Here is a 24,781-nt window from a genome sequence, read left to right on the forward strand (position 1 = left end):
GGGATCCGAAATATCTGTTCTCAGATTCCACAGAAATAAGGCTAGCAAAGAGATCCACGAAATACAGATGTAACTCTGTGAGATGAATTAACAGAACACCAAGCCGTTTCTCAGAAAGCTTCTTTCCAGATTTCATCTGAGGATATTTCCTTTTTCACCATAGCCCTCTTTGGGCTTCCAAATATCACTTTGCCAATTCCACAAGAAGTGTCTTAGCGAAAGGCTTCTTTAGGGGAAAGCTGTAACTCTTTGAGATGATTTCACAGAACACAAAGAAGTTTCTCAAAAACCTTCTTTCTGTTTGTTATCGGAGGATATTTCCTTTGGACCTATAGACTTCAAAGGGATCCGAAATATCTGTTCTCAGATTCCAAAGAAATAAGGCTAGCAAAGAGATCCACGAAATACAGATGTACCTCTGTGAGATGAATTAACAGAACACCAAGCAGTTTCTCAGAAAGCTTCTTTCCAGATTTCATCTGAGGATATTTCCTTTTTCACCATAGCCCTCTATGGGCTTCCAAATATCACTTATCCAATTCCACAAGAACTTTCTTAGCGAAAGGCTTCTTGAGGGGAAAGCTGTAACTCTGTGAGATGATTTCACAGAACACAAAGAACTTTCTCAGAAAGCTTCTTTCTCTTTGTTATCAGAGGATACTTCCTTTTGCCCTATAGTCTTCAAAGGGATCCGAAATATCTGTTCTCAGATTCCAAAGAAATAAGGCTAGCAAAGAGATCCACGAAATACAGATGTACCTCTGTGAGGTGATTTCACAGAACACAAAAAAGTTTCTCAGAAAGCTTGTTTCTCTTTGTTATCAGAGGACATTTCCTTTGGCCCTATAGTCTTCAAAGGGATCCGAAATTAACAGAACACCAAGCCGTTTCTCAGAAAGCTTCTTTCCAGATTTCATCTGAGGATATTTCCTTTTTCACCATAGCCCTCTATGGGCTTCCAAATATCACTTTGCCAATTCCACAAGAAGAGTCTTAGCGAAAGGCTTCTTGAGGGGAAAGCTGTAACTCTTTGAGATGATTTCACAGAACACAAAGAAGTTTCTCAAAAACCTTGTTTCTCTTTGTTATCGGAGGATATTTCCTTTGGCCCTATAGACTTCAAAGTGATCCGAAATATCTGTTCTCAGATTCCACAAAAATAAGGCTACCAAAGAGATCCACGAAATACAGATGTAACTCTGTGAGATGAATTAACAGAACACCAAGCAGTTTCTCAGAAAGCTTCTTTCCAGATTTCATCTGAGGATATTTCCTTTTTCACCATAGCCCTCTATGGGCTTCCAAATATCACTTTGCCAATTCCACAAGAACTGTCTTAGCGAAAGGCTTCTTGAGGGGAAAGCTGTAACTCTGTGAGATGATTTCACAGAACACAAAGAAGTTTCTCAGAAAGCTTCTTTCTCTTTGTTATCAGAGGATACTTCCTTTTGCCCTATAGTCTTCAAAGGGATCCAAAATATCTGTTCTCAGATTCCACAGAAATAAGGCTAGCAAAGAGATCCACGAAATACAGATGTAACTCTGTGAGATGAATTAACAGAACACCAAGCCGTTTCTCAGAAAGCTTCTTTCCAGATTTCATCTGAGGATATTTCCTTCTTCACCATATCCCTGTATGGGCTTCCAAATATCACTTTGCCAATTCCACAAGAAGTGTCTTAGCGAAAGGCTTCTTGAGGGGAAAGCTGTAACTCTGTGAGATAATTTCACAGAACACAAAGAGCTTTCTCAGAAAGCTTCTTTCTCTTTGTTATCAGAGGATACTTCCTTTTGCCCTATAGTCTTCAAAGGGATCCGAAATATCTGTTCTCAGATTCCACAGAAATAAGGCTAGCAAAGAGATCCACGAAATACAGATGTAACTCTGTGAGATGAATTAACAGAACACCAAGCCGTTTCTCAGAAAGCTTGTTTCCAGATTTCATCTGAGGATATTTCCTTTTTCACCATAGCCCTCTATGGGCTTCCAAATATCACTTTGCCAATTCCAAAAGAACTGTCTTAGCGAAAGGCTTCTTGAGGGGAAAGCTGTAAATCTGTTAGATGATTTCACAGAACGCAAAGAAGTTTCTCAGAAAGCTTCCTTCTCTTTGTTATCGGAGGATATTTCCTTTGGCCCTATAGTCTTCAAAGGGATCCGAAATATCTGTTCTCAGATTCCACAGAAATAAGGCTAGCAAAGAGATCCACGAAATACAGATGCAACTCTGTGAGATGAATTAAAAGAACACTAAGCAGTTTCTCAGAAAGCTTCTTTCCAGATTTCATCTGAAGATATTTCCTTTTTCATCATAGCCCTCTATGGGCTTCCAAATATCACTTTGCCAATTCCACAAGAAGTGTCTTAGCGAAAGGCTTCTTGAGGGGAAAGCTGTAACTCTGTGAAATGATTTTACAGAACACAAAGAAGTTTCTCAGAAACCTTGTTTCTCTTTGTTATCGCAGGATATTTCCTTTGGCCCTATAGTCTTAAAAGAGATCCGAAATATCTGTTCTCAGATTCCACAGAAATAAGGGTAGCAAAGAGATCCACGAAATACAGATGTAACTCTGTGAGATGAATTAACAGAACACCAAGCCGTTTCTCAGAAAGCTTCTTTCCAGATTTCATCTGAGGATATTTCCTTTTTCACTATAGCCCTCTATGGGCTTCCAAATATCACTTTGCCAATTCCACAAGAACTGTCTTAGCGAAAGGCTTCTTGAGGGGAAAGCTGTAACTCTGTGAGATGATTTCACTGAACAGAAAGACGTTTCTCAGAAAGCTTCTTTCTCTTTGTTATCGAAGGATAATTCCTTTGGCCCTATTGTCTTCAAAGGGATCCGAAATATCTGTTCTCAGATTCCACAGAAATAAGGCTAGCAAAGAGATCCACGAAATACAGATGTAACTCTGTGAGATGAATTAACAGAACACCAAGCAGTTTCTCAGAAAGCTTCTTTCCAGATTTCATCTGAGGATATTTCCTTTTTCACCATAGCCCTCTATGGGCTTCCAAATATCACTTTGCCAATTCCACAAGAACTGTCTTAGCGAAAGGCTTCTTGAGAGGAAAGCTGTAACTCTGTGAGATGATTTCACAGAACACAAAGAAGTTTCTCAGAAAGCTTCTTTCTCTTTGTTATCAGAGGATACTTCCTTTTGCCCTATAGTCTTCAAAGGGATCCGAAATATCTGTTCTCAGATTCCACAGAAATAAGGCTAGCAAAGAGATCCACGAAATACAGATGTAACTCTGTGAGATGAATTAACAGAACACCAAGCCGTTTCTCAGAAAGCTTCTTTCCAGATTTCATCTGAGGATATTTCCTTCTTCACCATAGCCCTGTATGGGCTTCCAAATATCACTTTGCCAATTCCACAAGAAGTGTCTTAGCGAAAGGCTTCTTGAGGGGAAAGCTGTAACTCTGTGAGATAATTTCACAGAACACAAAGAGCTTTCTCAGAAAGCTTCTTTCTCTTTGTTATCAGAGGATACTTCCTTTTGCCCTATAGTCTTCAAAGGGATCCGAAATATCTGTTCTCAGATTCCACAGAAAAAAGGCTAGCAAAGACATCCACGACATACAGATGTAACTCTGTGAGATGAATTAACAGAACACCAAGCAGTTTCTCAGAAAGCTTGTTTCCAGATTTCATCTGAGGATATTTCCTTTTTCACCATAGCCCTCTATGGGCTTCCAAATATCACTTTGCCAATTCCAAAAGAACTGTCTTAGCGAAAGGCTTCTTGAGGGGAAAGCTGTAACTCTGTTAGATGATTTCACAGAACGCAAAGAAGTTTCTCAGAAAGCTTCCTTCTCTTTGTTATCGGAGGATATTTCCTTTGGCCCTATAGTCTTCAAAGGGATCCGAAATATCTGTTCTCAGATTCCACAGAAATAAGGCTAGCAAAGAGATCCAAGAAATACAGATGTAACTCTGTGAGATGAATTAAAAGAACACTAAGCAGTTTCTCAGAAAGCTTCTTTCCAGATTTCATCTGAAGATATTTCCTTTTTCATGATAGCCCTCTATGGGCTTCCAAATATCACTTTGCCAATTCCACAAGAAGTGTCTTAGCGAAAGGCTTCTTGAGGGGAAAGCTGTAACTCTGTGAAATGATTTTACAGAACACAAAGAAGATTCTCAGAAACCTTGTTTCTGTTTGTTATCGGAGGATATTTCCTTTGGCCCTATAGTCTTAAAAGAGATCCGAAATATCTGTTCTCAGATTCCACAGAAATAAGGGTAGCAAAGAGATCCACGAAATACAGATGTAACTCTGTGAGATGAATTAACAGAACACCAAGCCGTTTCTCAGAAAGCTTCTTTCCAGATTTCATCTGAGGATATTTCCTTTTTCACCATAGCCCTCTATGGGCTTCCAAATATCACTTTGCCAATTCCACAAGAACTGTCTTAGCGAAAGGCTTCTTGAGGGGAAAGCTGTAACTCTGTGAGATGATTTCACTGAACAGAAAGACGTTTCTCAGAAAGCTTCTTTCTCTTTGTTATAGAAGGATAATTCCTTTGGCCCTATTGTCTTCAAAGGGATCCGAAATATCTGTTCTCAGATTCCACAGAAATAAGGCTAGCAAAGAGATCCACGAAATACAGATGTAACACTGTGAGATGAATTAACAGAACACCAAGCAGTTTCTCAGAAAGCTTCTTTCCAGATTTCATCTGAGGATATTTCCTTTTTCACCATAGCCCTCTATGGGCTTCCAAATATCACTTTGCCAATTCCACAAGAACTGTCTTAGCGAAAGGCTTCTTGAGAGGAAAGCTGTAACTCTGTGAGATGATTTCACAGAACACAAAGAAGTTTCTCAGAAAGCTTCTTTCTCTTTGTTATCAGAGGACATTTCCTTTGGCCCTATAGTCTTCAAAGGGATCCGAAATATCTGTTCTCAGATTCCAAAGAAATAAGGCTAGCAAAGAGATCCACGAAATACAGATGTAGCTCTGTGAGATGAATTAACGGAACACGAAGCAGTTTCTCAGAAAGCTTCTTTCCAGATTTCATCTGAGGATATTTCCTTTTTCACCGTAGCCCTCTATGGGCTTCCAAATATCACTTTGCCAATTCCAAAAGAACTGTCTTAGCCAAAGGCTTCTTGAGGGGAAAGCTGTAACTCTGTGAGATGACTTCACAGAACAGAAAGAAGTTTCTCAGAAAGCTTCTTTCTCTTTGTTATCGGAGGATAATTCCTTTGGCCCTATAGTCTTCAAAGGGATCCGAAATATCTGTTCTCAGATTCCACAGAAATAAGGCTAGCAAAGAGATCCATGAAATATAGATGTAACTCTGTGAGATGAATTAGCAGAACACCAAGCAGTTTCTCAGAAAGCTTCTTTCCAGATTTCATCTGAGGATAATTCCTTTTTCACCATAGCCCTCTATGGGCTTCCAAATATCACTTTGCCAATTCCACAAGAACTGTCTTAGCGAAAGGCTTCTTGAGAGGAAAGCTGTAACTCTGTGAGATGATTTCACAGAACACAAAAAAGTTTCTCAGAAAGCTTGTTTCTCTTTGTTATCAGAGGACATTTCCTTTGGCCCTATAGTCTTCAAAGGGATCCGAAATATCTGTTCTCAGATTCCAAAGAAATAAGGCTAGCAAAGAGATCCACGAAATACAGATGTACCTCTGTGAGATGAATTAACAGAACACCAAGCAGTTTCTCAGAAAGCTTCTTTCCAGATTTCATCTGAGGATATTTCCTTTTTCACCATAGCCCTCTATGGGCTTCCAAATATCACTTTGCCAATTCCAAAAGAACTGTCTTAGCCAAAGACTTCTTGAGGGGAAAGCTGTAACTCTGTGAGATGATTTCACAGAACAGAAAGAAGTTTCTCAGAAAGCTTCTTTCTCTTTGTTATCGGAGGATAATTCCTTTGGCCCTATAGTCTTCAAAGGGATCCGAAATATCTGTTCTCAGATTCCACAGAAATAAGGCTAGCAAAGAGATCCACGAAATACAGATGTAACTCTGTGAGATGAATTAACAGAACACCAAGCCGTTTCTCAGAAAGCTTCTTTCCAGATTTCATCTGAGGATATTTCCTTTTTCACCATAGCCCTCTATGGGCTTCCAAATATCACTTTGCCAATTCCACAAGAAGTGTCTTAGCGAAAGGCTTCTTTAGGGGAAAGCTGTAACTCTTTGAGATGATTTCACAGAACACAAAGAAGTTTCTCCAAAACCTTCTTTCTCTTTGTTATCGGAGGATATTTCTTTGGCCCTATAGACTTCAAAGGGATCCGAAATATCTGTTCTCAGATTCCACAAAAATAAGGCTAGCAAAGAGATCCACGAAATACAGATGTAACTCTGTGAGATGAATTAACAGAACACCAAGCAGTTTCTCAGAAAGCTTCTTTCCAGATTTCATCTGAGGATATTTCCTTTTTCACCATAACCCTCTACGGGCTTCCAAATATCACTTTGCCAATTCCACAAGAACTGTCTTAGCGAAAGGCTTCTTGAGGGGAAAGCTGTAACTCTGTGAGATGATTTCACAGAACACAAAGAACTTTCTCAGAAAGCTTCTTTCTCTTTGTTATCAGAGGATACTTCCTTTTGCCCTATAGTCTTCAAAGGGATCCGAAATATCTGTTCTCAGATTCCACAGAAATAAGGCTAGCAAAGAGATCCAAGAAATACAGATGTAACTCTGTGAGATGAATTAACAGAACACCAAGCCGTTTCTCAGAAAGCTTCTTTCCAGATTTCATCTGAGGATATTTCCTTTTTCACCATAGCCCTCTAGGGGCTTCCAAATATCACTTTGCCAATTCCACAAGAAGTGTCTTAGCGAAAGGCTTCTTGAGGGGAAAGCTGTAACTCTGTGAGATGATTTCACAGAACGCAAAGAACTTTCTCAGAAAGCTTCTTTCTCTTTTTTATCAGAGGATACTTCCTTTGGCCCTATAGTCTTCAAAGGGATCCGAAATATCTGTTCTCAGATTCCACAGACATAAGGGTAGCAAAGAGATCCACGAAATAGAGATGTAACTCTGTGAGATGAATTAACAGAACACCAAGCAGTTTCTCAGAAAGCTTCTTTCCAGATTTCATCTGAGGATATTTCCTTTTTCACCATAGCCCTCTAAGGAATTCCAAATATCACTTTGCCAATTCCAAAAGAAGTGTTTAGCGAAAGGCTTCTTGAGGGGAAAGCTGTAACTCTGTGAGATAATTTCACAGAACACAAAGAAGTTTCTCTGAAAGCATCTTACTCTTTGTTATCAGAGGATATTTCCTTTGGCCCTATAATCTTCAAAGGGATCCGAAATATCTGTTCTCAGATTCCACAGAAATAAGGCTAGCAAAGAGTTCCACGAAATACAGATGTAACTCTGTGAGATGAATTAACAGAACACCAAGCGGTTTCTCAGAAAGCTTCTTTCCAGATTTCATCTGTGTATATTTCCTTTTTCACCATAGCCCTCTAAGGGCTTCCAAATATCACTTTGCCAATTCCACAAGAACTGCCTTAGCGAAAGGCTTTTTGAGGGGAAAGATGTAACTCTGTGAGGTGATTTCACAGAACGCAAAGTAGTTTCTCAGAAAGCTTCCTTCTCTTTGTTATCGGAGGATATTTCCTTTGGCCCTATAGTCTTCAAAGGGATCCGAAATATCTGTTCTCAGATTCCACAGAAATAAGGCTAGCAAAGAGATCCAAGAAATACAGATGTAACTCTGTGAGATGAATCAACAGAACACTAAGCAGTTTCTCAGAAAGCTTCTTTCCAGATTTCATCTGAGGATATTTCCTTTTTCACCATAGCCCTCTATGGGCTTCCGAATATCACTTTCCCAATTCCACAAGAAGTGTCTTAACGAAAGGCTTCTTCAGGGGAAAGCTGTAACTCTGTGAGATGATTTCACAGAACACAAAGAAGGTTCTCAGAAACCTTGTTTCTCTTTGTTATCGGAGGATAATTCCTTTGGCCCTATAGTCTTCAAAGGGATCGGAAATATCTGTTCTCAGACTCCACAAAAATAAGGCTAGCAAAGAGATCCACGAAATAAAGATGTAACTCTGTGAGATGAATTAACAGAACACCAAGCAGTTTCTCAGAAAGCTTCTTTCCATATTTCATCTGAGGATATTTCCTTTTTCACCATAGCCCTCTATGGGTTTCCAAATATCACTTTGCCAATTCCACAAGAACTGTCTTAGCGAAAGGCTTCTTGAGGTGAAAGCTGTAACTCTGTGAGTTGATTTCACAGAACACAAAGAAGTTTCTCAGAAAGCTTCTTTCTCTTTGTAATCGGAGGATATTTCCTTTGGCCCTATAGTCTTCAAAGGGATCCGAAATATCTGTTCTCAGATTCCACAGAAATAAGGCTAGCAAGAGATCCACGAAATACAGATGTAATCTGTGAGACGAATTAACAGAACACCAAGCAGTTTCTCAGAAAGCTTCTTTCCAGATTTCATCTGAGGATATTTCCTTTTTCACCATAGCCCTCTAAGGGCTTCCAAATATCACTTTGCCAATTCCACAAGAACTGTCTTAGCGAAAGGCTTCTTGAGGGGAAAGCTGTAACTGTGTGAGATGATTTCACAGAACGCAAAGAAGTTTCTCAGAAAGCTTCCTTCTCTTTGTTATCGGAGGATATTTCCTTTGGCTCTATAGTCTTCAAAGGGATCCGAAATATCTGTTCTCAGATTCCACAGACATAAGGCTAGCAAAGAGATCCAAGAAATACAGATGTAACACTGTGAGATGAATTAAGAGAACACCAAGCAGTTTCTCAGAAAGCTTCTTTCCAGATTTCATCTGAGGATATTTCCTTTTTCACCATAGCCCTCTATGGGCTTCCAAATATCACTTTGCCATTCCACAAGAAGTGTCTTAACGAAAGGCTTCTTGAGGGGAAAGCTGTAACTCTGTGAGATGATTTCACAGAACACAAAGAACTTTCTCAGAAAGCTTCTTTCTGTTTCTTATCAGAGGATACTTCCTTTTGCTCTATAGTCTTCAAAGGGATCCGAAATATCTGTTCTCAGATTCCACAGAAATAAGGCTAGCAAAGAGATCCACGAAATACAGATGTAACTCTGTGAGATGAATTAACAGAACACCAAGCACTTTCTCAGAAAGCTTCTTTCCAGATTTCATCTGAGGATATTTCCTTTTTCACCATAGCCCTCTATGGGATTCCAAATATCACTTTGCCAATTCCACAAGAACTGTCTTAGCGAAAGGCTTCTTGAGGGCAAAGCTGTAACTCTGTGAGATGATTTCACTGAACAGAAAGAAGTTTCTCAGAAAGCTTCTTTCTCTTTGTTATCGGAGGATAATTCCTTTGGCCCTATAGTCTTCAAAGGGATCCGAATTATCTGTTCTCAGATTCCACAGAAATAAGGCTAGCAAAGAGATCCACGAAATACAGATGTAACTCTGTGAGATTAATTAACAGAACACCAAGCCGTTTCTCAGAAAGCTTCTTTCCAGATTTCATCTGAGGATATTTCCTTTTTCACCATAGCCCTCTATGTTATTCCAAATATCACTTTGCCAATTCCACAAGAACTGTCTTAGCGAAAGGCTTCTTGAGAGGAAAGCTGTAACTCTCTGACATGATTTCACAGAACACAAAGAAGTTTCTCAGAAAGCTTGTTTCTCTTTGTTATCAGAGGACATTTCCTTTGGCCCTATAGTCTTCAAAGGGATCCGAAATATCTGTTCTCAGATTCCAAAGAAATAAGGCTAGCAAAGAGATCCACGAAATACAGATGTACCTCTGTGAGATGAATTAACAGAACACCAAGCAGTTTCTCAGAAAGCTTCTTTCCAGATTTCATCTGAGGATATTTCCTTTTTCACCATAGCCCTCTATGGGCTTCCAAATATCACTTTGCCAATTCCAAAAGAACTGTCTTAGCCAAAGACTTCTTGAGGGGAAAGCTGTAACTCTGTGAGATGATTTCACAGAACAGAAAGAAGTTTCTCAGAAAGCTTCTTTCTCTTTGTTATCGGAGGATAATTCCTTTGGCCCTATAGTCTTCAAAGGGATCCGAAATATCTGTTCTCAGATTCCACAGAAATAAGGCTAGCAAAGAGATCCACGAAATACAGATGTAACTCTGTGAGATGAATTAACAGAACACCAAGCAGTTTCTCAGAAAGCTTCTTTCCAGATTTCATCTGAGGATATTTCCTTTTTCACCGTAGCCCTCTAAGGGCTTCCAAATATCACTTTGCCAGTTCCACAAGAAGTGTCTTAGCGAAAGGCTTCTTTAGGGGAAAGCTGTAACTCTGTGAGATGATTTCACAGAACGCAAAGAAGTTTCTCAGAAAGCTTCCTTCTCTTTGTTATCGGAGGATATTATCTTTGGCCCTATAGTCTACAAAGGGATCCGAAATATCTGTTCTCAGATTCCACAGAAATAAGGCTAGCAAAGAGATCCACGAAATACAGATGTAACTCTGTGAGATGAATTAACAGAACACCAAGCAGTTTCTCAGAAAGCTTCTTTCCAGATTTCATCTGAGGATATTTCCTTTTTCACCATAGCCCTCTATGGGCTTCCAAATATCACTTTGCCAATTCCACAAGAACTGTCTTAGCGAAAGGCTTCTTGAGGGGAAAGCTGTAACTGTGTGAGATGATTTCACAGAACGCAAAGAAGTTTCTCAGAAAGCTTCCTTCTCTTTGTTATCGGAGGATATTTCCTTTGGCCCTATAGTCTTCAAAGGGATCCGAAATATCTGTTCTCAGATTCCACAGACATAAGGCTAGCAAAGAGATCCAAGAATACAGATGTAACTCTGTGAGATGAATTAAGAGAACACCAAGCAGTTTCTCAGAAAGCTTCTTTCCAGATTTCATCTGAGGATATTTCCTTTTTCACCGTAGCCCTTTATGGGCTTCCAAATATCACTTTGCCAATTCCACAAGAAGGGCCTTAGCGAAAGGCTTCTTTAGGAGAAAGCTGTAACTCTTTGAGATGATTTCACAGAACACAAAGAACTTTCTCAGAAAGCTTCTTTCTCTTTGTTATCAGAGGATACTTCCTTTTGCCCTATAGTCTTCAAAGGGATCCGAAATATCTGTTCTCAGATTCCACAGAAATAAGGCTAGCAAAGAGATCCACGAAATACAGATGTAACTCTGTGAGAGGAATTAACAGAACACTAAGCAGTTTCTCAGAAAGCTTCTTTCCAGATTTCATCTGAGAATATTTCCTTTTTCACCATAGCTCTCTATGGGCTTCCAAATATCACTTTGCCAATTCCACAAGAAGTGTCTTAGCGAAAGGCTTCTTGAGGGGAAAGCTGTAACTCTGTGAGATGATTTCACAGAACACAAAGAAGTTTCTCAGAAACCTTGTTTCTCTTTGTTATCGGAGGATATTTCCTTTGGCCCTATAGTCTTAAAAGAGATCCGAAATATCTGTTCTCAGATTCCACAGAAATAAGGGTAGCAAAGAGATCCACGAAATACAGATGTAACTCTGTGAGATGAATTAACAGAACACCAAGCAGTTTCTCAGAAAGCTTCTTTCCAGATTTCATCTGAGGATATTTCCTTTTTCACCATAGCCCTCTATGGGCTTTCAAATATCACTTTGCCAATTCCACAAGAACTGTCTTAGCGAAAGGCTTCTTGAGGGGAAAGCTGTAACTCTGTGAGATGATTTCACTGAACAGAACGAAGTTTCTCAGAAAGCTTCTTTCTCTTTTTTATCGGAGGATAATTCCTTTGGCCCTATAGTCTTCAAAGGGACCCGAAATATCTGTTCTCAGATTCCACAGAAATAAGGGTAGCAAAGAGATCCACGAAATACAGATGTAACTCTGTGAGATGAATTAACAGAACACCAAGCAGTTTCTCAGAAAGCTTCTTTCCAGATTTCATCTGAGGATATTTCCTTTTTCACCATAGCCCTCTATGGGCTTCCACATATCACTTTGCCAATTCCACAAGAACTGTCTTAGCGAAAGGCTTCTTGAGAGGAAAGCTGTAACTCTGTGAGATGATTTCACAGAACACAAAGAAGTTTCTCAGAAAGCTTGTTTCTCTTTGTTATCAGAGGACATTTCCTTTGGCCCTATAGTCTTCAAAGGGATCCGAAATATCTGTTCTCAGATTCCACAGAAATAAGGCTAGCAAAGAGATCCACGAAAAACAGATGTAACTGTGTGATATGAATTAACAGAACACCAAGCAGTTTCTCAGAAAGCTTCTTTCCAGATTTCATCTGAGGATATTTCCTTTTTCACCATAGCCCTCTATGGGCTTCCAAATATCACTTTGCCAATTCCAAAAGAACTGTCTTAGCCAAATGCTTCTTGAGGGGAAAGCAGTAACTCTGTGAGTTGATTTCACAGAACACAAAAATTTCTCCGAAAGCTTCTTTCTCTTTGTAATCGGACGATATTTCCTTTGGCCCTATAGTCTTCAAAGGGATCCGAAATATCTGTTCTCAGATTCCACAGAAATAAGGCTAGCAAAGAGATCCACGAAATACAGATGTAACTCTGTGAGATGAATTAACAGAACACTAAGCAGTTTCTCAGAAAGATTCTTTCCAGATTTCATCTGAGGATATTTCCTTTTTCACCATAGCCCTCTATGGGCTTCCAAATATCACTTTGCCAATTCTCAAGAACTGTCTTAGCGAGAGGCTTCTTGAGGGGAAAGCTGTAACTCTGTGAGATGATTTCACAGAACGCAAAGAAGTTTCTCAGAAAGCTTCTTTCTCTTTTTTATCGGAGGATATTTCCTTTGGCCCTATAGTCTTCAAAGGGATCTGAAATACCTGTTCTCATATTACACAGAAATAAGGCTATCAAAGAGAACCACGAAATACAGATGTAACTCTGTGAGATGAATTAAGAGAACACCAAGCAGTTTCTCAGAAAGCTTGTTTCCAGATTTCATCTGAGGATATTTCCTTTTTCACCATAGCCCTCTATGGGCTTCCAAATATCGCTTTGCCAATTCTACAAGAACTGTCTTAGCGAAAGGCTTCTTGAGGGGAAAGCTGTAACTCTGTGAGATAATTTCACAGAACACAAAGAAGTTTGTCAGAAAGCTTCTTTCTCTTTGTAATCGGAGGATATTTTTTTGGCCCTATAGTCTTCAAAGGGATCCGAAACATCTGTTCTCAGATTCCACAGAAATAAGGCTAGCAAAGAGATCCACGAAACACAGATGTAACTCTGTGAGATGAATTAACAGAACACCAAGCAGTTTCTCAGAAAGCTCCTTTCCAGATTTCATCTGAGGATATTTCCTTTTTCACCATAGCCCTCTATAGGCTTCCAAATATCACTTTGCCAATTCCACAAGAAGTGTCTTAGCGAAAGGCTTCTTGAGGGGAAAGCTGTAACTCTGTGAGATGATTTCACAGAACACAAAGAAGTTTCTCAGAAAGCTTCTTTCTCTTTGTTATCGGAGGATAATTCCTTTGGCCATATAGTCTTCAAAGGGATCCGAAATATCTGTTCTCAGATTTCTCAGAAATAAGGCTAGCAAAGAGATCCACGAAATACAGATGTAACTCTGTGAGATGAATTAACAGAACACTAAGCAGTTTCTCAAAATGCTTCTTTCCAGATTTCATCTGAGGATATTTACTTTTTCACCATAGCCCTCTATGGAGTTCCAAATATCACTTTGCCAATTCCACAAGAACTGTCTTAGCGAAAGGCTTCTTGAGGGGAAAGCTGTAACTCTGTGAGATGTTTTCACAGAACGCAAAGAAGTTTCTCAGAAAGCTTCCTTCTCTTTGTTATCGGAGGATATTTCCTTTGGCCCAATAGTCTTCAAGGGGATCCGAAATATCTGTTCTCAGATTCCACAGAAATAAGGCTAGCAAAGAGATCCACGAAATACAGATGTAACTCTGTGAGATGAATTAACAGAACACTAAGCAGTTTCTCAGAAAGCTTCTTTCCAGATTTCATCAGAGGATATTTCCTTTTTCACCGTAGCCCTCTATGGGCTTCCAAATATCACTTTGCCAATTCCACAAGAACTGTCTTAGCGAAAGGCTTCTTGAGGGGAAAGCTGTAACTCTGTGAGTTGATTTCACAGAACACAAAGAAGTTTCTCAGACAGCTTCTTTCTCTTTGTAATCGGACGATATTTCCTTTGGCCCTATAGTCTTCAAAGGGATCCGAAATATCTGTTCTCAGATTCCACAGAAATAAGGCTAGCAAAGAGATCCACGAAATACAGATGTAACTCTGTGAGATGAATTAACAGAACACCAAGCAGTTTCTCACAAAGCTTCTTTCCAGATTTCATCTGAGGATATTTCCTTTTTCACCATAGCCCTCTATGGGCTTCCAAATATCACTTTGCCAATTCCACAAGAACTGTCTTAGCGAAAGGCTTCTTGAGGGGAAAGCTGTAACTCTGTGAGATGCTTTCACAGAACGCAAAGAAGTTTCTCAGAAAGCTTCCTTCTCTTTGTTATCGGAGGATATTTCCTTTGGCCCTATAGTCTTCAAAGGGATCCGAAATATCTGTTCTCAGATTCCACAGAAATAAAGCTAGCAAAGAGATCCACGAAATACAGATGTAACACTCTGAGATGAATTAACAGAACACCAAGCAGTTTCCCAGAAAGCTTGTTTCCAGATTTCATCTGAGGATATTTCCTTTTTCACTATAGCCCTCTATGGGCTTCCAAATATCACTTTGCGAATTCCACAAGAACTGTCTTAGCGAAAGGCTTCTTGAGGGTAAAGCTGTAACTCTGTGAGATGATTTCACAGAACGCAAAGAAGTTTCTGAGAAAGCTTCCTTCTCTTTGTTATCAGAGAATATTTCCTTTGGCCCTATAGTCTTCAAAGGGATCCGAAATATCTGTTCTCAGATTCCACAGAAATAAGGCTAGCAAAGAGATCCACGAAATACAGATGTAACTCTGTGAGATGAATTAACAGAACACCAAGCAGTTTCTCAGAAAGCTTCTTTCCAGATTTCATCTGGGGATATTTCCTTTTTCACCATAGCCGTCTATGGGCTTCCAAATATCACTTTGCCAATTCCACAAGAAGTGTCTTAGCGAAAGGCTTCTTGAGGGGAAAGCTGTAACTCTGTGAGATGATTTCACAGAACAGAGAGAAGTTTCCCAGAAAGTTTCTTTCTCTTTGTTATCGGAGGATAATTCCTTTGGCCCTATAGTCTTCAAAGGGATCCGAAATATCTGTTCTCAGATTCCACAGAAATAAGGCTAGCAAAGAGATCCACGAAATACAGATGTAACTCTGTGAGATGAATTAACAGAACACCAAGAAGTTTCTCAGAAATCTTCTTTCCAGATTTCATCTGAGGATATTTCCTTTTTCACCATAGCCCTCTATGGGCTTCTAAATATCACTTTGCCAATTCCACAAGAACTGTCTTAGCGAAAGGCTTCTTGAGGGGAAAGCTGTAACTCTGTGAGATGATTTCACAGAACAGAAAGAAGTTTCTCAGAAAGCTTCTTTCTCTTTGTTATCGGAGGACAATTCCTTTGGCCCTATAGACTTCAAAGGGATCCGAAATATCTGTTCTCAGATTCCACAGAAATAAGGCTAGCAAACAGATCAACGAAATACAGATGTAACTCTGTGAGATGAATTAACAGAACACCAAGCAGTTTCTCAGAAAGCTTCTTTCCAGATTTCTTCTGAGGATATTTCCTTTTTCACCATAGCCCTCTATGGGCTTCCAAATATCACTTTGCCAATTCCACAAGAACTGTCTTAGCGAAAGTCTTCTTGAGGGGAAAGCTGTAACTCTGTGAGATGAATTCACAGAACACAAAGAAGTTTCTCAGAAAGTTTCTTTCTCTTTGTTATCAGAGTATAATTCCTTTGGCCCTATAGTCTTCAAAGGGATCCGAATTATCTGTTCCCAGATTCCACAGAAATAAGGTTAGCAAAGAGATCCACGAAATACAGATGTATCTCTGTGAGACGAATTAACAGAACACCAAGCAGTTTCTCAGAAAGCTTCTTTCCAGATTTCATCTGAGGGTATTTCCTTTTTCACCATAGCCCTCTATGGGCTTCCAAATATCACTTTGCCAATTCCAAAAGAACTGTTTTAGCGAAAGGCTTCTTAAGGGGAAAGCTGTAACTCTGTGAGTTGATTTCACAGAACACAAAGAAGTTTCTCTGAAAGCTTCTTTCTCTTTGTAATCGGACGATAATTCCTTTGGCCCTATAGTCTTCAAAGGGATCCGAAATATCTGTTCTCAGATTCCACAGAAATAAGGCTAGCAAAGAGATCCACGAAATACAGATGTAACTCTGTGAGATGAATTAACAGAACACTAAGCAGTTTCTCAGAACGCTTCTTTCCAGATTTCATCTGAGGATATTTACTTTTTCACCATAGCCCTCTATGGGCTTCCAAATATCACTTTGCCAATTCCACAAGAACTGTCTTAGCGAAAGGCTTCTTGAGGGGAAAGCTGTAACTCTGTGAGTTGATTTCACAGAACACAAAGAAGTTTCTCAGAAAGCTTCTTTCTCTTTTTTATCGGAGGATATTTCCTTTGGCCCTATAGTCTTCAAAGGGATCGGAAATATCTGTTCTCATATTCCACAGAAATAAGGCTAGCAAAGAGAACCACGAAATACAGATGTAACTCTGTGAGATGAATTAACAGAACACTAAGCAGTTTCTCAGAAAGCTTCTTTCCAGATTTCATCAGAGGATATTTCCTTTTTCACCGTAGCCCTCTATGGGCTTCCAAATATCACTTTGCCAATTCCACAAGAACTGTCTTAGCGAAAGGCTTCTTGAGGGGAAAGCTGTAATTCTGTGAGTTGATTTCACAGAACACAAAGAAGTTTCTCAGACAGCTTCTTTCTCTTTGTAATCGGACGATATTTCCTTTGGCCCTATAGTCTTCAAAGGGATCCGAAATATCTGTTCTCAGATTCCACAGAAATAAGGCTAGCAAAGAGATCCACGAAATACAGATGTAACTCTGTGAGATGAATTAAAAGAACACCAAGCAGTTTCTCAGAAAGCTTCTTTCCAGATTTCATCTGAGGATATTTCCTTTTTCACCGTAGCCCTCTATGGGCTTCCAAATATCACTTTGCCAATTCCACAAGAACTGTCTTAGCGAAAGGCTTCTTGAGGGGAAAGCTGCAACTCTGTGAGATGCTTTCACAGAACGCAAAGAAGTTTCTCAGAAAGCTTCCTTCTCTTTGTTATCGGAGGATATTTCCTTTGGCCCTATAGTCTTCAAAGGGATCCGAAATATCTGTTCTCAGATTCCACAGAAATAAAGCTAGCAAAGAGATCCACGAAATACAGATGTAACACTCTGAGATGAATTAACAGAACACCAAGCAGTTTCCCAGAAAGCTTGTTTCCAGATTTCATCTGAGGATATTTCCTTTTTCACCATAGCCCTCTATGGGCTTCCAAATATCACTTTGCCAATTCCACAAGAACTGTTTTAGCGAAAGGCTTCTTGAGGGTAAAGCTGTAACTCTGTGAGATTATTTCACAGAACGCAAAGAAGTTTCTGAGAAAGCTTCCTTCTCTTTGTTATCGGAGAATATTTCCTTTGGCCCTATAGTCTTCAAAGGGATCCGAAATATCTGTTCTCCGATTCCACAGAAATAAGGCTAGCAAAGAGATCCATGAAATACAGATGTAACTCTGTGAGATGAATTAACAGAACAATAAGCAGTTTCTCAGAACGCTTCTTTCCAGATTTCATCTGAGGATATTTCCTTTTTCACCATTGCCCTCTATGGGCTTCCAAATATCACTTTGCCAATTCCACAAGAACTGTATTAGCGAAAGGCTTCTTGAGGGGAAAGCTGTAACTCTGTGAGTTGATTTCACAGAACACAAAGAAGTTTCTCAGAAAGCTTCTTTCTCTTTGAAATCGGACGATATTTCCTTTGGCCCTATAGTCTTCAAAGGGATCCGAAATATCTGTTCTCAGATTTCACAGAAATAAGGCTAGCAAAGAGATCCACGAAATACAGATGTAACTCTGTGAGATGAATTAGCAGAACACTAAGCAGTTTCTCAGAACGCTTCTTTCCAGATTTCATCTGAGGATATTTACTTTTTCACCATAGCCCTCTATGGGCTTCCAAATATCACTTTGCCAATTCCACAAGAACTGTCTTAGCGAAAGGCTTCTTGAGGGGAAAGCTGTAACTCTGTGAGTTGATTTCACAGAACACAAAGAAGTTTCTCAGAAAGCTTCTTTCTCTTTTTTATCGGAGGATATTTCCTTTGGCCCTATAGTCTTCAAAGGGATCGGAAATATCTGTTCTCATATTCCACAGAAATAAGGCTAGCAAAGAGAACCACGAAATAAAGATGTAACTCTGTGAGATGAATTAAGAGAACACCAAGCAGTTTCTCAGAAAGCTTGCTTCCAGATTTCATCTGAGGATATTTCCTTTTTCACCATAGCCCTCTATGGGCTTCCAAATATCACTTTGCCAATTCCACAAGAACTGTCTTAGCGAAAGGCTTCTTGAGGGGAAAGCTGTACCTCTGTGAGATGTTTTCACAGAACGCAAAGAAGTTTCTCAGAAAGCTTCCTTCTCTTTGTTATCGGAGGATATTTCCTTTGGCCCAATAGTCTTCAAGGGGATCCGAAATATCTGTTCTCAGATTCCACAGAAATAAGGCTAGCAAAGAGATCCACGAAAGAGAGATGTAACTCTGTGAGATGAATTAACAGAACACTAAGCAGTTTCTCAGAAAGCTTCTTTCCAGATTTCATCAGAGGATATTTCCATTTTCACCATAGCCCTCTATGGGATTCCAAATATCACTTTGCCAATTCCACAAGAACTGTCTTAGCGAAAGGCTTCTTGAGGGGAAAGCTGTGACTCTGTGAGATGATTTCACAGAACACCAAGCAGTTTCTCAGAAACCTTCTTTCCAGATTTCATCTGAGGATATTTCCTTTTTCACCATAGCCCTCTATGGGCTTCCAAATATCACTTTGCGAATTCCACAAGAACTGTCTTAGCGAAAGGCTTCTTTAGGGGAAAGCTGTAACTCTGTGAGATGATTTCACAGAACGCAAAGAAGTTTCTCAGAAAGCTTCCTTCTCTTTGTTATCGGAGGATATTTCCTTTGGCCCTATAGTCTTCAAAGGGATCCGAAATACCTGTTCTCAGATTCCACAGAAATAAGGCTAGCAAAGAGATCCAAGAAATACAGATGTAACTCTCTGAGATGAATTAAGAGAACACCAAGCAGTTTCTCAGAAAGCTTGTTTCCAGATTTCATCTGAGGATATTTCCTTTTTCACCATAGCCGTCTATGGGCTTCCAAATATCACTTTGCCAATTCCACAAGAAGTGTCTTAGCGAAAGGCTTCTTGAGGGGAAAGCTGTAACTCTGTGAGATGATTTAACAGAACACAAAGAAGTTTCTCAGAAAGCTTCTTTCTCTTTGTTATCAGAGGATACTTCCTTTGGCCCTATAGTCTTCAAAGGGATCCGAAATATCTGTTCTCAGATTCCACAGAAATAAGGCTAGCAAAGAGATCCACGAAATACAGATGTAACTCTGTGAGATGAATTAACAGAACACCAAGCAGTTTCTCAGAAAGCTTCTTTCCAGATTTCATCAGAGGATATTTCCTTTTCCACCATAGCCCTCTATGGGCTTCCAAATATCACTTTGCCAATACCACAAGAACTGTCTTAGCGAAAGGCTTCTTGAGGGAAAAGCTGTATCTCTGTGAGATGATTTCACAGAACACAAAGAAGTTTCTCTGAAAGCATCTTTCTCTTTATTTTCGGAGGATATTTCCTTTGGCCCTATAATCTTCAAAGGGATCGGAAATATCTGTTCTCAGATTCCAAAGAAATAAGGCTAGCAAAGACATCCACGAAATGCAGATGTAACTCTGTGAGATGAATTAACAGAACACTAAGCAGTTTCTCAGAAAGCTTCTTTCCTGATTTCATCTGAGGATATTTGCTTTTTCACCATAGCCCTCTATGGGCTTCCAAATATCACTTTGCCAATTCCACAAGAAGTGTCTTAGCGAAAGGCTTCTTGAGGGGAAAGCTGTAACTCTGTGAGTTGATTTCAGAGAACACAAAGAAGTTTCTCAGACAGCTTCTTTCTCTTTGTAATCGGACGATATTTCCTTTGGCCCTATAGTCTTGAAAGGGATCCGAAATATCTGTTCTCAGATTCCACAGAAATAAGGCTAGCAAAGAGATCCACGAAATACAGATGTAACTCTGTGAGATGAATTAACAGACCACCAAGCAGTTTCTCAGAAAGCTTGTTTCCAGATTTCATCTGAGGATATTTCCTTTTTCACCATAGCCCTCTATGGGCTTCCTAATATCACTTTGCCAATTCCACAAGAACTGTCTTAGCGAAAGGCTTCTTGAGGGGAAAGCTGTAACGCTGTGAGATGATTTCACAGAACTCAAAGAAGTTTCTCAGAAAGCTTCCTTCTCTTTGTTATCGGAGGATATTTCCTTTGGCCCTATAGTATTCAAAGGGATCCGAAATATCTGTTCTCAGATTCCACAGAAATAAGGCTAGCAAAGAGATCCACGAAATACAGATGTAACTCTGTGAGATGAATTAACAGAACACTAAGCAGTTTCTCAGAACGCTTCTTTCCAGATTTCATCTGAGGATATTTCCTTTTTCACCATAGCCCTCTATGGGCTTCCAAATATCACTTTGCCAATTCCACAAGAACTGTCTTAGCGAAAGGCTTCTTGAGGGGAAAGCTGTACCTCTGTGAGATGTTTTCACAGAACGCAAAGAAGTTTCTCAGAAAGCTTCCTTCTCTTTGTTATCGGAGGATATTTCCTTTGGCCCAATAGTCTTCAAGGGGATCCGAAATATCTGTTCTCAGATTCCACAGAAATAAGGCTAGCAAAGAGATCCACGAAAGAGAGATGTAACTCTGTGAGATGAATTAACAGAACACTAAGCAGTTTCTCAGAAAGCTTCTTTCCAGATTTCATCAGAGGATATTTCCATTTTCACCATAGCCCTCTATGGGATTCCAAATATCACTTTGCCAATTCCACAAGAACTGTCTTAGCGAAAGGCTTCTTGAGGGGAAAGCTGTGACTCTGTGAGATGATTTCACAGAACACCAAGCAGTTTCTCAGAAACCTTCTTTCCAGATTTCATCTGAGGATATTTCCTTTTTCACCATAGCCCTCTATGGGCTTCCAAATATCACTTTGCGAATTCCACAAGAACTGTCTTAGCGAAAGGCTTCTTTAGGGGAAAGCTGTAACTCTGTGAGATGATTTCACAGAACGCAAAGAAGTTTCTCAGAAAGCTTCCTTCTCTTTGTTATCGGAGGATATTTCCTTTGGCCCTATAGTCTTCAAAGGGATCCGAAATACCTGTTCTCAGATTCCACAGAAATAAGGCTAGCAAAGAGATCCAAGAAATACAGATGTAACTCTCTGAGATGAATTAAGAGAACACCAAGCAGTTTCTCAGAAAGCTTGTTTCCAGATTTCATCTGAGGATATTTCCTTTTTCACCATAGCCGTCTATGGGCTTCCAAATATCACTTTGCCAATTCCACAAGAAGTGTCTTAGCGAAAGGCTTCTTGAGGGGAAAGCTGTAACTCTGTGAGATGATTTAACAGAACACAAAGAAGTTTCTCAGAAAGCTTCTTTCTCTTTGTTATCAGAGGATACTTCCTTTGGCCCTATAGTCTTCAAAGGGATCCGAAATATCTGTTCTCAGATTCCACAGAAATAAGGCTAGCAAAGAGATCCACGAAATACAGATGTAACTCTGTGAGATGAATTAACAGAACACCAAGCAGTTTCTCAGAAAGCTTCTTTCCAGATTTCATCAGAGGATATTTCCTTTTCCACCATAGCCCTCTATGGGCTTCCAAATATCACTTTGCCAATACCACAAGAACTGTCTTAGCGAAAGGCTTCTTGAGGGATAAGCTGTATCTCTGTGAGATGATTTCACAGAACACAAAGAAGTTTCTCTGAAAGCATCTTTCTCTTTATTTTCGGAGGATATTTCCTTTGGCCCTATAATCTTCAAAGGGATCGGAAATATCTGTTCTCAGATTCCAAAGAAATAAGGCTAGCAAAGACATCCACGAAATGCAGATGTAACTCTGTGAGATGAATTAACAGAACACTAAGCAGTTTCTCAGAAAGCTTCTTTCCTGATTTCATCTGAGGATATTTGCTTTTTCACCATAGCCCTCTATGGGCTTCCAAATATCACTTTGCCAATTCCACAAGAAGTGTCTTAGCGAAAGGCTTCTTGAGGGGAAAGCTGTAACTCTGTGAGTTGATTTCAGAGAACACAAAGAAGTTTCTCAGACAGCTTCTTTCTCTTTGTAATCGGACGATATTTCCTTTGGCCCTATAGTCTTGAAAGGGATCCGAAATATCTGTTCTCAGATTCCACAGAAATAAGGCTAGCAAAGAGATCCACGAAATACAGATGTAACTCTGTGAGATGAATTAACAGACCACCAAGCAGTTTCTCAGAAAGCTTGTTTCCAGATTTCATCTGAGGATATTTCCTTTTTCACCATAGCCCTCTATGGGCTTCCTAATATCACTTTGCCAATTCCACAAGAACTGTCTTAGCGAAAGGCTTCTTGAGGGGAAAGCTGTAACGCTGTGAGATGATTTCACAGAACTCAAAGAAGTTTCTCAGAAAGCTTCCTTCTCTTTGTTATCGGAGGATATTTCTTTTGGCCCTATAGTATTCAAAGGGATCCGAAATATCTGTTCTCAGATTCCACAGAAATAAGGCTAGCAAAGAGATCCACGAAATACAGATGTAACTCTGTGAGATGAATTAACAGAACACTAAGCAGTTTCTCAGAACGCTTCTTTCCAGATTTCATCTGAGGATATTTCCTTTTTCACCATAGCCCTCTATGGGCTTCCAAATATCACTTTGCCAATTCCACAAGAACTGTCTTAGCGAAAGGCTTCTTGAGGGGAAAGCTGTACCTCTGTGAGATGTTTTCACAGAACGCAAAGAAGTTTCTCAGAAAGCTTCCTTCTCTTTGTTATCGGAGGATATTTCCTTTGGCCCAATAGTCTTCAAGGGGATCCGAAATATCTGTTCTCAGATTACACAGAAATAAGGCTAGCAAAGAGATCCACGAAATAGAGATGTAACTCTGTGAGATGAATTAACAGAACACTAAGCAGTTTCTCAGAAAGCTTCTTTCCAGATTTCATCAGAGGATATTTCCATTTTCACCATAGCCCTCTATGGGATTCCAAATATCACTTTGCCAATTCCACAAGAACTGTCTTAGCGAAAGGCTTCTTGAGGGGAAAGCTGTAACTCTGTGAGATGATTTCACAGAACACAAAGAAGTTTCTCTGAAAGCATCCTTCTCTTTGTTATCGGAGGATATTTCCTTTGGCCCTATAATCTTCAAAGGGATCCGAAATATCTGTTCTCAGATTCCACAGAAATAAGGCTAGCAAAGAGATCCACGAAATGCAGATGTAACTCTGTGAGATGAATTAACAGAACACTAAGCAGTTTCTCAGAAAGCTTCTTTCCAGATTTCATCTGAGGATATTTCCTTTTTCAACATAGTCCTCTATGGGCTTCCAAATATCACTTTGCCAATTCCACAAGAAGTGTCCTAGCGAAAGGCTTCTTGAGGGGAAAGCTGTAACTCTGTGAGTTGATTTCACAGAACACAAAGAAGTTTCTCAGACAGCTTCTTTCTCTTTGTAATCGGTCGATATTTCCTTTGGCCCTATAGTCTTCAGAGGGATCTGAAATACCTGTTCTCAGATTCCACAGAAATAAGGCTAGCAAAGAGATCCACGAAATACAGATGTAACTATGTGAGATGAATTAACAGAACACCAAGCAGTTTCTCAGAAACCTTCTTTCCAGATTTCATCTGAGGATATTTCCTTTTTCACCATAGCCCTCTATGGACTTCCAAATATCATTTTGCCAATTCCACAAGAACTGTCTTAGCGAAAGGCTTCTTGAGGGGAAAGCTGTAACTCTGTGAGATGTTTTCACAGAACGCAAAGAAATTTCTCAGAAAGCTTCCTTCTCTTTGTTATCAGAGGATATTTCCTTTGGCCCAACAGTCTTCAAGGGGATCCGAAATATCTGTTCTCAGATTCCACAGAAATAAGGCTAGCAAAGAGATCCACGAAATACAGATGTAACTCTGTATGATGAATTAACAGAACACCAAGCAGTTTCTCAGAAAGCTTGTTTCCAGATTTCATCTGAGGATATTTCCTTTTTCACCATAGCCCTCTATGGGCTTCCAAATATCACTTTGCCAATTCCACAAGAACTGTCTTAGCGAAAGGCTTCTTGAGGGGAAAGCTGTAAGTCTGTGAGATGATTTCACAGAACGCAAAGAAATTTCTCAGAAAGCTTCATTCTCTTTGTTATCGTAGGATATTTCCTTTGGCCCTATAGTCTTCAAAGGGATCCGAAATATCTGTTCTCAGATTCCACAGAAATAACGCTAGCAAAGAGATCCAAGAAATACAGATGTAACTCTGTGAGATGAGTTAAGAGAACACCAAGCAGTTTCTCAGAAAGCTTGTTTCCAGATTTCATCTGAGGATATTTCCTTTTTCACCATAGCCCTCTATGGGCTTCCAAATATCACTGTGCCAATTCCACAAGAAGTGTCTTAGCGAAAGGCTTCTTGAGGGGAAAGCTGTAACTCTGTGAGATGATTTCACAGAACACAAAGAAGTTTCTCAGAAAGCTTCTTTTTCATTGTTATCAGAGGATACTTCCTTTTTCTCTATAGTCTTCAA

This window comes from Macaca mulatta, chromosome 10 (genome assembly GCF_049350105.2).
Source record: "Macaca mulatta isolate MMU2019108-1 chromosome 10, T2T-MMU8v2.0, whole genome shotgun sequence".
NCBI classification, from domain to species: domain Eukaryota; kingdom Metazoa; phylum Chordata; class Mammalia; order Primates; family Cercopithecidae; genus Macaca; species Macaca mulatta.